Consider the following 13,175-nt stretch of genomic DNA (forward strand, 5'->3'; position numbering starts at 1 on the left):
CCTCATGTGAGGAACTTTCCTGGTGGCTAGACAATAAAGAATCTGCCTGCAATGCAGGAGACCCAGGGTCAACCTCTGGGTCAGGAAGATCCCTTGGAAAAGGGAATGGCTACCCACTCCAGTATTCTTGCCTGGAGAATCCTGTGGCCAGAGGAGCCTGGCAGGCTGCAATCCACAGAGTCAAAAAGAGTCAGACACGACTGAGCACACAGCACACACACACACACACACACACACACACATCCTCCTGTTACGCACTTGGGACCAAGTTCTTGCAGTATGACGTAGAGTTACAGTATTTAACCTTTTTTAAATTGTTGCTGGAGAATTCAACAAATGTCTTTAGCTTCTGAGGAGAAAATACCCTTTCTTAAAAGTGGAAGGGACCCAAAAGAAGGAACAGGAAAATAATGATTTCTATTTAAATATGTGAAAGAAGAATAGACATAAAATTCTGGAGGAGAAGCAAAGGCTGCAACCACTAATAAGCAGTTTTTTCTCTGTGTCCTCTCTTTTTCCGGAAGGGCTAGTTGTTCTGATTTAAAAGTAAGGCCAGTAGTTTCCTTTGACATGGCATTTACTGTGAGGGGTAATTCTCCCATTCACTTTTACTATCTTTGAGGTAGTGACTCTCATTATCTGCATTTGCAAGTGAGGAAACAGTCTCAGAAAGGTTAAATAACTTGTCCAAGTACTCTATGCATGTTACAAATTAGAGTCTTCCCAGAAGCTCTGCACTGAATATATAAGCTCTTCTGACTCCTAAATTATAGAAAAATGTACTTAACACCAGATATGATTCTCTTCTAAAAAATTTTTCTACACATTAAATGCAGAGGACTTTAATCTGTATTGCTTTATTATTACCATAATTATTATTAGATAATGATCAAACTCTATCAAGTTGATATATATATATATATATATAGTGAAATTACTTCATAACTCTAATTCCAAAGCCAAACCACTCAGCAATTGGACATATATTCTTTTAATCAAATGTATATGTTTATATTACAAATACTACATATATATAGTCATGCCATTTCCCCTCCTTAACCAACCTCCTATAAGTTAAATTGTCTCTGGCTTTTTTCTATTTCAAACAATGCTGCAATTGATTTTGAAATTTCTCCTAAGGAATGAATTTATATATGAAATACTTACTGCATCTTTCTGTTTAATCTTCATTTATTGTATATTCAAAACAGGGCATATCCCTCCTCTAAACTCCAGTAATAAGGATAAAATATTGGTTACTTAGTAACCAGGAGTTTGCCTGCAAATACTCAAGAAGTAGACTTAGAAATCACTACTGCTTTTAATAAATGAAATAGGGCAAAAATCCCTGATGATCTACAGGAAAAGAAAAATTGGAGAGTGAAAGTACTAAAAAAGCATTTGTGTGATTGATTTCCATGATTCTAATGGACCAAAAAACCTTTAATTAAATTTGTTATAAATGAGATTTTCATTATTGTTTTTATTGAAATTCAGCTTTTCTAGTCATATGAATAAATTTGTAAAGGTACCTATGATGCAGCAACATCATGGTTAATCCCCCCATCTGGGAATTAAGTTTACCACATTTCCTTGGATTACACTCTATATAATTACAGAGGAAGAAGAAAAGGTGAGATCCAGTAAAACAGGTCTGGTATGCATGTGTGCTCAGTAGTGTCCAACTCTTTGGAACCCCATGGACTGTGGTCCAACCAGGCTCCCCTGTCCATGGAATTTTCCTGGTAAGGATGCTGGAGTGGGTTGCCATTTCCAACTCCAGGAGATCTTCCCAACCCATGGATTGAACTTGCATGGCTTGCATGTCCTGCATTGGAAGGCAGATTCTTTACCACTAGTGCTGCATTTTCTAGAATATTAAAATAATATTATGTACTCCTGAATACTTTTTCTATATCAATTTTTCAGCCACACCAGAAATTATAAAAGTTTCTGTCATCTTCAGGAGAATCGTTTTAAAACTCTGTATATACCCACAACATACACAAATCTCAAAAACTGACCAAAGGCACACTGGGGCTAATCTAACTACTCTGTGAACTGGCAGAGTAAGAGGATCAGTTAAGAAAGGGAATACAGGGATAATTAAGTGCATAGATGGATGAATAAATGAGACAAATGGATAGATAGGTAGATAGATATTTTAACTTGAATGTTTATATATCTGTGCAATATAATAAGGGCCTTACATAAATCATCCTTCTTAACCTTTACAGGAATCCTATGCAGTAGGCATCTTGATCGAGATGTGGAAATTGAGGCTTATGTCTGAATTGCCCATGATCTTGCTCTTAAGAAAAGGCACTTGTGGTATTCAACCTTGAAGTCTGAAAACACAGACACCTGCTCATTCATTCAATATAGTTGGGTGACTCTTACATGCCAGCTCCATTCTAGGCATCACAGACCAAGCAGGAAACAAAACAGACCAAATCTCTGTTCTCATACAGTTCATACTCTACTCAAAAGAAGAGACAAAAATTCTAAGTGTATAATATATCAGCAGCTAATGAATAGGATTTAAAAAATAAAAATAAGGTGAGGGAAAAACTCTTGAAGGCAGGGAGTCTAAGACAATCTTTTTATAGGAAAGGAAGACATTTGGGCAGAGAGTTGAATGAAGTGCAATACCGCCATCAAGCAGGTAGGTGTTTGCTGGATGTGTGAGAAAGGAAAGACTGCAAGGAGATCAGTTCTGAGTACAGAGGAATGTTCTTGGGGGCGGGGCGGGCGGTGGCAGAGTTCAGAAGAAGGGGTGTTAGGAGGTGAAGCAGAGAGGTTATAAGGGAAAGACCACACAGCTCTGTATTTTATCCTTCAGGATATTGAAGCCACTGCAGAACTAGGCCAAGAGTAGTCCCTCTCTACTCAATGGTTACAGGATAACTCTGGCAGCTATGGGGCAGCAAAGAAGAAATCAGTGAAGAAAATGATTCTCAACACTGTCAAGCCCAGGGTACTTTTAAAATAAAAGATAGTAAAAATGCTTTCTTTACTATTCTAAATAAATCTAAATTACCTCTACAACCAATTACCGAGATAAATCAACATTTAGAATAATACAGAATTTCAAACGCCCAGTTTTTAATATCAAACATGAATAAATGGAAAATATTTATTTTAAAAATTGTGTATTTTCTATCAATGTCTTTTCCTGCAAGAACACGTTAGAAAACAGTGACTAGGGATCAGATTTTGACACCCATTTGTATGCTTGCTGTAAATGTGACTGCTGAAAGGGCTGGCCAGTGCTTTATACTGGCAATTCAGAGACCAAGAACAGCATAGCCAGTGATGATGTCATTTTCTGAGATGATGAAAAATATCCTTATAACCTTAAACAATACTAAACATAGCATTCCTTCAATTTACACAACAGGCACATTCCTGGAAAATTCTTATGTATTAAAACAAAACCCACTTGGAGTTTGTAAATACAATGGAATTAAATCCTAGGCTCAGGAATGACCATGAATGTGAGACATTTACGAAGAAAGTGGGATGGAGGATCATTAATTTTTTCTAGAGGACTTTTCTGTGCATTGAAGGGCATCTAACATCACTGGCCTCTGCCCATTAAAGCACTAATGTCTCCTTCAATCACTCTGACTAACGAATATGGCTCAATGTGTTTTGAAAATATTTCAAGATGTTTTTCTATTATTCACGTTGGGAATCACTGACTCAGGGACTACAGCAAAAGGCAGATGAAAAAAGACACTGCAGTGGCCATAAGCAGCAGATTCAGGATGTGAAGTTGGAAATTACAATATTGGCCAATGATTAGATGTTAGAACTGGACATGGAACAAATGACTGGTTCAAAATTGGGAAGGAGTACCACAAGGCTCTATATTGTCACCCTGCTTATTTAATTTCTATGCAGAGTACATCATGTGAAACACCAGGCCGGATGAATCACAAGCTGGAATCAAGATTGCCAGGAGGAAGATCATCAATCTCAGATATACAGATGATACCACTCTAATAGCAGAAAGTGAAGAGGAACAAAAGAGTGTCTTGATAAGAAAAGAGTGAAAAGGCTGGTTTAAAACTCAGCATTCAAAAAACAAAGATCATGGCATCTGGTCCAATCACTTCATGGCAAATAGAAGGGGAAAAAGTGGAAGCAGTAACAGATTTTATTTTCCTGAGCTCCAAAATCACTGCAGATGGTGACTACAGCCATGAAATTAAAAGATACTTGCTCCCTGGAAAAGAAGTTATGACCAATCCAGACTGCATATTAAAAAGCAGAGACATTACTTTGCCAACAAAGGTCCATCTAATCGAAGCTATGGTTTGTCCAGTAATCATGTATGAATGTGAGAATTGGACTATAAGGAAAGCTGAGTGCTGAAGAATTGATGCTTTGAACTGTGGTGTTGGAGAAAACTCTTGAGAGTCCCTTGGACTGCGAGAAGATCCAACCAATCAATCCTAAAGGAAATCGGTCCTGAATATTCACTGGAAGGACTAAGGCTGAAGCTGAAACTCCAATACTTTGGACACCTGATGCGAAGAACTGACTCACTTGAAAAAACTCTGATATAGGGAAAGATTGAAGGCAGGAGGAGAAGGGGACAGCAGAGGATGAGATGGTTGGATGGCATCACTGACTCAATGGACATGAGTTTGAGTAAACTCCGGAAGTTGGTGATGAACAGAGAGGCCTGGCATGCTGAAGTCCATGGGGTTACAAAGAGTTGAACATGACTGAGAGACTGCACTGACCTGAACTGATTATTTTGCCTAAGACTGATCATAGTCCGTAATGTACCCATGGCTATCTGCCATATTACAGCAAAGTTTCACTGAGCACCAACCTATCTTCAATGCAAGAAAAATACCTAGGTTGACTTCAAATCAAGAAAAATAGGAAAGACTTTCTCAGTTTCCTCCATGAGCCAAAGAGCAGATAAGGCTACCATCCACCTCATAAGGGTAGCAGGATATAGTCACAGGCTGTTGTGACTCAGCCCATGAACCACAGTGGGTCTCTTTCCCTTTTAGACGAAAGGAATTTATTAAATCTTTCATTGACTGCCCATCTTCCCTGACCAAACTATTGACATACCAAAGGAGCGAAGATAAGCCTAGGAATGTCTTTCTGGCTCATTATCACACTCCATCCCCCAAAGTCATATTTCTCAATGTAAATTTGAATAAGAGACAAGAATAAAAGTTAATGTTTTAATTTCAATATGTTATCTCAATCCTTCCATATACAGAATACTATCCAGTAACTTATGGTATTACTTGTCAGAACACTTGAATACAGAATCTGTTTTCCTTTCATTTTCAGTAGCTCAGGGTGATTTACACAACAATATTGGTTGCAAAAAGTAGACTCTGTTGATGAGAGAACTCCGGGCTTGAATCAGCTAGGATGAAAAATAGGAAAAAAATATGATATTTACCCTCTATCAAACACAGAAATGTGTGATTTTGCTATGGTTTATATCCTGCACTCCTTTTTGACAAGCTTGATGTTGAACTGCATTAAATATTAATTTATATAATGCAGTAGTCATGTAAAACTAGGCATAAAACACAGCAGGGGAAATTGCATTTTCTTACTGTTAAGACTATTGTTACAGTCTTCCAGTACCTCATGCCGTCATCCTACTTAGTAGATTGATGTTTATTTTCCCAGCACACATTGACTGCCATCAATAGCATTACTAACTTGTTGACTGTTATGTTGCCCTCAGAAGTAGTAAATCTTGCCAATCGAGAAAGGGTCTTTAGACTCAAGAGATACTTGTAATCTCCTGACATGAATTTAATCAAAATTCAGCAACGACATGTAAACTCTTGTTTCTGGAAAACAATTTATGTTAAACTGAGGCACAGCTTTGCTCTTGATCTACAACTCATTTTATGATGGAGGGCCAAGGGTAACTTAACTTCAAATGTTATTTTCACATGTGCAGTCTGTATCAGTGAACATCTCAGCTCTCCCCTAAGTGTCACTAAAGGAGGTATTTGGGGTAAATAGTCCCATTTACCCTTTCCTCGAGTTTTTCCTAGTTTACTCTTTAATCATCTTGTTCTTGCCATAAATCGTGAAACTGTAAGCTTGAATCCATTTTTCCAGAATACCCACAACATCATTCTACAAAACCTACAACCATTGAAAACATTATTTAAAGGTTATTTCCTTTTTTGTTTTGGTTTCAATCTTGTCTGCTCTATTCTTGTCTCTCAATATAGATTCACATCCATACAGCCATCTCTCACAACTCCCACACCCTACCCAGGGATTTGCCTCAGGCCTCCTCCCCTGGAAGCTCATCTGTAGACTTTCAGCTCGTAAACAGCAAGAAAATGTCACCCAGAAGGGGACGGTTACAAAGTTGACAGGACATTCGGTGCTGTCCTTTTCTTCCCCCTTCTCGCATACATTCTTCTGGCCAAACGTAACCTTTCGTGACCTTCACTTCTCTTTTAGGAGTAATCTTAAAGTCTGGGGCTCCATCCTAATTCAGAACTAAGTTAAGAGGAAGAATAGAGAACAGGTACAGAATATCAGAAATCTTTTCAGAGCAAAGAGGTTACTTTGATGTCTTTGTTTTAAAACATATTTATGTTGCATGGATAGGAAAGGAAAGCATCAGGAAGGGAATTCTGGAATTAAGGACATTGAAAGTGTATAATTCCTCATGAATTGCCTAATTCCACCCAGATGTGGAAGGATCAGAGTTACATTCTCTCTTTTTCTCAAAGTTCAACCTTAAAGTTTCCAGATAACTACAATAGGTCCTACTTTGAGTTTGCCTAGAGGAAAAGAAATCTCTGCCCTATTCCACCTGTCATTCACACTTTCACCTAGAGTTCTGCTTTGTTTAAAGATTACATAGTTTGCTTACTCATCCCATTTCTGCAAATGCCTGACTATCTCACAGAAATATTAGATGATGCAGAGCAGTGAATCTGAGCCACTGTGTGCTCTTGAGCAAAAGCAAAATTGTAAGCAGCTCTGCTGTGTCCCACCCTTTGTGACACCATGGACTGTAGTGCACCAGGCTCCTCTTTCCATGGAATTCTCCAGGCAAGAATACTGGAGTGGGTAGCCATTCCCATCTCCAGGGCAACTTCCCAACCCAGGGATCAAACCTGGGTCTCCAGCATTACAGATGGATGTTTTACCACCAAGCCACCAGGGAAGCCACACTCTAAAGACTGAAGTTTGTGGTAGACCCTTCCTTTCTAAAAACTCCTTGGAGATGTGGATAGTCATTTATATCTTCTGTTAAAAATTACTAATACAAATGTTTCTGTGTTGTTCAGGTTTAAAAAATGTTAAACTAGATTAAATATTTCTGCATTTGCAGTTTCCATTTTATTGCACTCCTTTTATATTACAAAATTCCCAAAACACCAAAACTCTTGTTTATTGGAAATCATTTGCTATCATTATCCCCTCAAAAAGGGGCTTATTTTGATGTCATTTCAAGCAAATTCCTCTGAGATATAAAATTGGAGTTTAGAAATTCAAAATCCACAGTGGAAGTTTTAATCATCTAAACCAAGGAATCTAGAGTTGACTGATAAATCTTCCCATGATAGCCTGTGAAATATACTAATCAGAGGCCACCCACCTGCTCAGCAGACATTCAATAAATAACAGTGGATGAAGTTGAAAAGGTGTTGGTCTAAGTTGACTCTCTAGTTTTAAAGAACCACTTTCAAAACTGCACCTTAAAAATGTCACGAGCATAAAGAATATTTATGAGTGACAGGTCTCTTCATCCCTTTCAAACAAATGATTTAGGTCTGACAGACAATAGTGAGTCTCCAGTATTTGAGTTTTCATTTTCAAACTCCAGTGTAAGAATAAGAAAACACCTTATATATGCATTACTACTGTCAATCAAAAGATTGAGTTAAAATTTAAATAATAAAAATAATTACATATATATTGGAAAAGACTAAAATAAATCAAGAAAAATGAGTTGGTGAAATAATTTAAATAAAGGAATAAAGTTAGAAATACTCAAACTATGGACATAGACAAATGGAAATGCTTTGTGAGAGTAGCAAAAAAGGAGTGTGATAGTTATAGCATATTCACACTGCTATCCAAATTCAGGGCTGCAACTCATAAGCATTAATAGGAAAAGAAGTTTGGGTTATAGTACAGGAAAATTACCTAATTTTATCTTTAATAAAACACTTGGAAAATTTATGAAATTAAGTTATGAAATCTTCTTATTAAAAATACCTTAAGGGTACATTTAAGAATGATTACAATAGTTCAGCCGATTTGCTATAAATGTAAGTAGAGCCTCTTACTTCAAAATTGGAATTTTTAGAGCCTCTGCTGCTCTGGTAAACCCCCTTGATACGGCTTCTTCAAAATCAAGTAAGGCCTCCATTTCTTTATTCCATAGTAAATTATTATATTTTTAATAACAAAATGAGATTTAGACATTTTTTTCCCCTGAGATCCCTAAAAATGTTAGTAAATGATTTTACTAGATGTGTTATGTGTCTATTCCACACACAAAGATTGCGTTAGAAAATAACCAGCTTAGGGCTTCCCTGGAAGCTCCGTGGTAAAGAATCTGCCTGCCAACACAGGAGACGCAGGTTGGAACTCTGATGTGGGAAGATCCCACATGCTGAGAAGCAACTAGGCCACAACTATTGAGCCTGTGCTCTAGAGCCCAGGAGCCACAACTACTGAAACCCGCTCACCCCAGAACCTGTGCTCTGCACGAAGAGAAGCCACCGCACCGCTCATGCACCGCAACTAGAGAACTGTAGGTCAGCAACTGCTCAGCAATGAAGATCCAGTACTGCTAAAAATAAATAAATAAATAAGATTATATATATATATATATATATATATATATATATATATATATATAAAATAACCAGCCTAGTATTACATAGGGGGAGAAAGGGAAATACATATTAAATGCCTACTGATCAACAGTAAAATCTTTTACTTTCTCTTCCAGTCCCTATTTTCTAAATTAAAAGATATTCTTGATGATCTCTGATGTTCTAGATGATGATACTTCTTAGAGCAATAGAGTTTCTCTCATCATATGAAATTCAACATCTAGATTATGCCAATCATCCCCTTTTTGACATTCAAATATGGACTGTGGAAGAAATTGTTTCCTCCTCCATATTTCCTCCACAATACAAGTAGTAGCCTCTACTTTTGGTATAAAAAGGAAGCACATATACGGAACATCTAACAAAGCACTAGTAACAATGTCTATGTCAAAAGATTTAAGCACCTAGAGATTAAGTATCCTACCATTATTCAGAAGAGGCTTAAAACATGTATGGAAATGAAAGGAGTATTATTTAGGAAAAATCAAAATAATTAGGAAATAAACCTACAGCAATTATCAGCACAGAAAATGGAAGGAGTGCAAAGAAACTCATTTGAAAACAACTCTTGATAATTAGACAACAGCATTCCCTAAGCTTAGAAAATAGACTGCTAACAAAAATCAGATCAGATCAGATCAGTCACTCAGTCCTGTCCGACTCTTTGTGACCCCATGAATCGCAGCACACCAGGCCTCCCTGTCCATCACCAACTCCCGGAGTTCACTGAGACTCACGTCCATCAAGTTAGTGATGCCATCCAGCCATCTCATCCTCTGTCGTCCCCTTCTCCTCTTGCCCCCAATCCCTCCCAGCATCAGAGTCTTTTCCAATGAGTCAACTCTTCGCATGAGGTGGCCAAAGTACTGGACTTTCAGCCTTGGGATCATTCCTTCCCAAGAAATCCCAGGGCTGATCTCCTTCAGAATGGACTGGTTGGATCTCCTTGCAGTCCAAGGGACTCTCAAGAGTCTTCTCCAACACCACAGTTCAAAAGCATCAATTCTTCGGTGCTCAGCCTTCTTCACAGTCCAACTCTCACATCCATACATGACCACTGGAAAAACCATAGCCTTGACTAGATGAGCCTTTGTTGGCAAAGTAATGTCTCTGCTTTTGAATATGTTATCTAGGTTGGTCATAACTTTCCTTCCAAGGAGTAAGCGTCTTTTAATTTCATGGCTGCAGTCACCATCTGCAGTGATTTTGGAGCCCAAAAAATAAAGTCTGACCCTGTTTCCACTGTTTCCCCATCTATTTCCCATGAAGTGATGGGACCAGATGCCATGATCTTCGTTTTCTGAATGTTGAGCTTTAAGCCAACTTTTTCACTCTCCACTTTCACTTTCATCAAGAGGCTTTTGAGTTCCTCTTCACTTTCTGCCATAAGGGTGGTGTCATCTGCATATCTGAGGTTATTGATAGTTCTCCTGGCAATCTTGATTCCAGTTTGTGTTTCTTCCAGCCCAGCATTTCTCATGATGTACTCTACATATAAGTTAAATAAACAGGGTGACAATATACAAACTTGACAAACTCCTTTTCCTATTTGGAACCAGTCTATTGTTCCATGTCCAGTTCTAACTGTTGCTTCCTGACCTGTATACAAATTTCTCAAGAGAAAGATCAGGTGGTCTGGTATTCCCATCTCTTTCAGAATTTTCCACAGTTTATTGTGATCCACACAGTCAAAGGCTTTGGCATAGTCAATAAAGCAGAAATAGATGTTTTTCTGGAACTCTCTTGCTTTTTCCATGATCCAGTGGATGTTGGCAGAGGATCTCTGGTTCCTCTGCCTTTTCTAAAACCGTCTTGAACATCAGGAAGTTCACGGTTCACATATTGCTGAAGCCGTTCTTGGAGAATTTTGAGCATTACTTTACTAGCGTGTGAGATGAGTGCAATGTTAACAAAAATAGCAGAACCCTAAAAGAATCCCATAATCAATGTTATTTTTTGGGCTCAAGATACCAATTTTAAGAACAGTTTTAATAAATAATCTAAGCAATTTTTGTGTCATATCAGAAGATTTTTTTAACAGAGTAATATAGTGCTGCTATTATGAGGTCTGATAGTGGTGCCAACAGTATCTTTTGCCAATGCATGAAAGTGAAAAGTGAAAGTGAAGTCACTCAGTCATGTCCGACTCTTCATGACCCCATGGACTGCAGCCTACCAGGCTCCTCTGTCCATGGGATTTTCCAGGCAAGAGTACTGGACTCGGGTGCCATCGCCTTCTCCGTTTGAAAACAAAAGATTGTCTAATTACATGCTTTTCTCAGGAACTGCTTTATGAAACCTCAGAAAAAAATTTTATTGATAAATCACACATTGTGTTTCATATTAAAGCACTCTACTACACATACACACATCACATCACAGAAAATGGACTTCCCTAGTGGCTCAGACAGTAAAGAATCCACCTGCAATCCAGGAGACCATGGTTCAATCCTTGGGTTGGGAAGTTTCCCTGGAGAAGGAAATGGCAAGTAACTCCAGTATTCTTGCCTGGAAAATCCTATGGACAGGGTCTGGTGGGCTATGTTTCATGGAGTAGCAAAGAATCGGACACAACTGAGCATGCGTGCATGCACATGGAAAGTCAACTTAGATTTTTACCTAGTGGTCTGCTGGTAATCATTGACATATTTAACACAAGGAAATAACATGATAAATATTACATTTTAGAAATGTAGACAATGATCTGGGAAACAGATTGAACATATCTTTATTTTATGTACATAAACAGAAATATATATTAGTTTTAGTTCTGGAGAAGGAAATGGCAATCCACTCCAGTACCCTTGCCTGGAAAATCCCATGGACAGAGAAGCTTGGTATGTTACAGTCCATGGGGTCACAAGGAGTCGGACACAACGGAGTGACTTCACTCACTCATATGTTCTCATGTCTCTTATTATAGACTATAGAAAAATGATGAAATTTTAATTATTATTCTAAAGGACGTTATGTTTGTTTTCTTCTGTTTATTGGACTTCCCTTGTGGCTCAGCTGGTAAAGAATCCACCTGCAATGCAGGAGACCTGGGTTCAATCCCTGGGTTGGGAAGATGCCCTAGAGAAGGGAAAAGCTACCCACTCCAGTATTCTGGCCTGGAGAATTCCATGGACTCTATAGTCTATGGGGTATATGTTCTCATGTCTCCCATTATAGACAATAGAAAATTGATGGGATTTTAATTATTATTTTAAAAGACATTATGTTTGTTTTCTCCTATTTATTAACTACTGTAATATCCAGGATTTGCATATTTTAACCTTGTATTTTTTTTTCAAGAGATATTTTAACCTTGTATATTTTAAACTCTCTGACATATGTGTACTTTTGTAAAGGTAAAGAAAGAAGGAAATGTGAGGTTGAAAGTTTATTAAAATGCTTGTAAACAAATGTTTTACATTCAGAAAACTAAGATCATGGCATCTGGTCCCAGCACTTCATGGGAAATAGATGGGGAAACAGTGGAAACAGTGTCAGACTTTATTTTGTTTTGGGCTCCAAAATCACTGCAGATGGTGATTGTGGCCATGAAATTAAAAGACGCTTACTCCTTGGAAGGAAAGTTATGACCAACCTAGATAGCGTATTCAAAAGCAGAGATATTACTTTGCCAACAAAGGCTCATCTAGTCAAGGCTATGGTTTTTCCAGTGGTCGTGTATGGATGTGAGAGTTGGACTGTGAAGAAAGCTGAGCCCCAAAGAATTGATGCTTTTGAACTGTGGTGTTGGAGAAGACTCTTGAGAGTCCCTTGGACTGCAAGGAGATCCAACCAGTCCATCCTAAAGGAAATCAGTGCTGGGTGTTCATTGGAAGGACTGATGCTAAAGCTGGAACTCCAGTACTTTGGTCACCTCATGCGAAGAGTTGACTCACTGGAAAAGACCCTGATGCTGGGAGGGATTGGGGGCAGGAGGAGAAAGGGACAACAGAGGATGAGATGGCTGGATGGCATCACCGACTCTATGGACATGAGTTTGAGTCAACTCCGGGAGTTGGTGATGGACAGGGAGGCCTGGCGTGCTGCGATTCATGGGGTCGCTAAGAGTCAGACACAACTGAATGACTGAACTGACTGACTGAAACAAAGGTTAAAAGCTTAGTAAGGCATGAAAGTCAAGGAAATCTCTGTTTTTGTCTTATAAAAGACTTAAAATTGTATAAAATCTCACAGAGCATAATATAATTTTAGAACTACTCAAGGAAATCCAAGTGACAGTGTATGAATGTAAATATGCATTCAGTTGCTCAGTTGTGTTTGATTCTTTGTATCCTTATGGACTAC

Source organism: Bos javanicus, chromosome 12, assembly GCF_032452875.1.
Source record: "Bos javanicus breed banteng chromosome 12, ARS-OSU_banteng_1.0, whole genome shotgun sequence".
Taxonomy (NCBI): domain Eukaryota; kingdom Metazoa; phylum Chordata; class Mammalia; order Artiodactyla; family Bovidae; genus Bos; species Bos javanicus.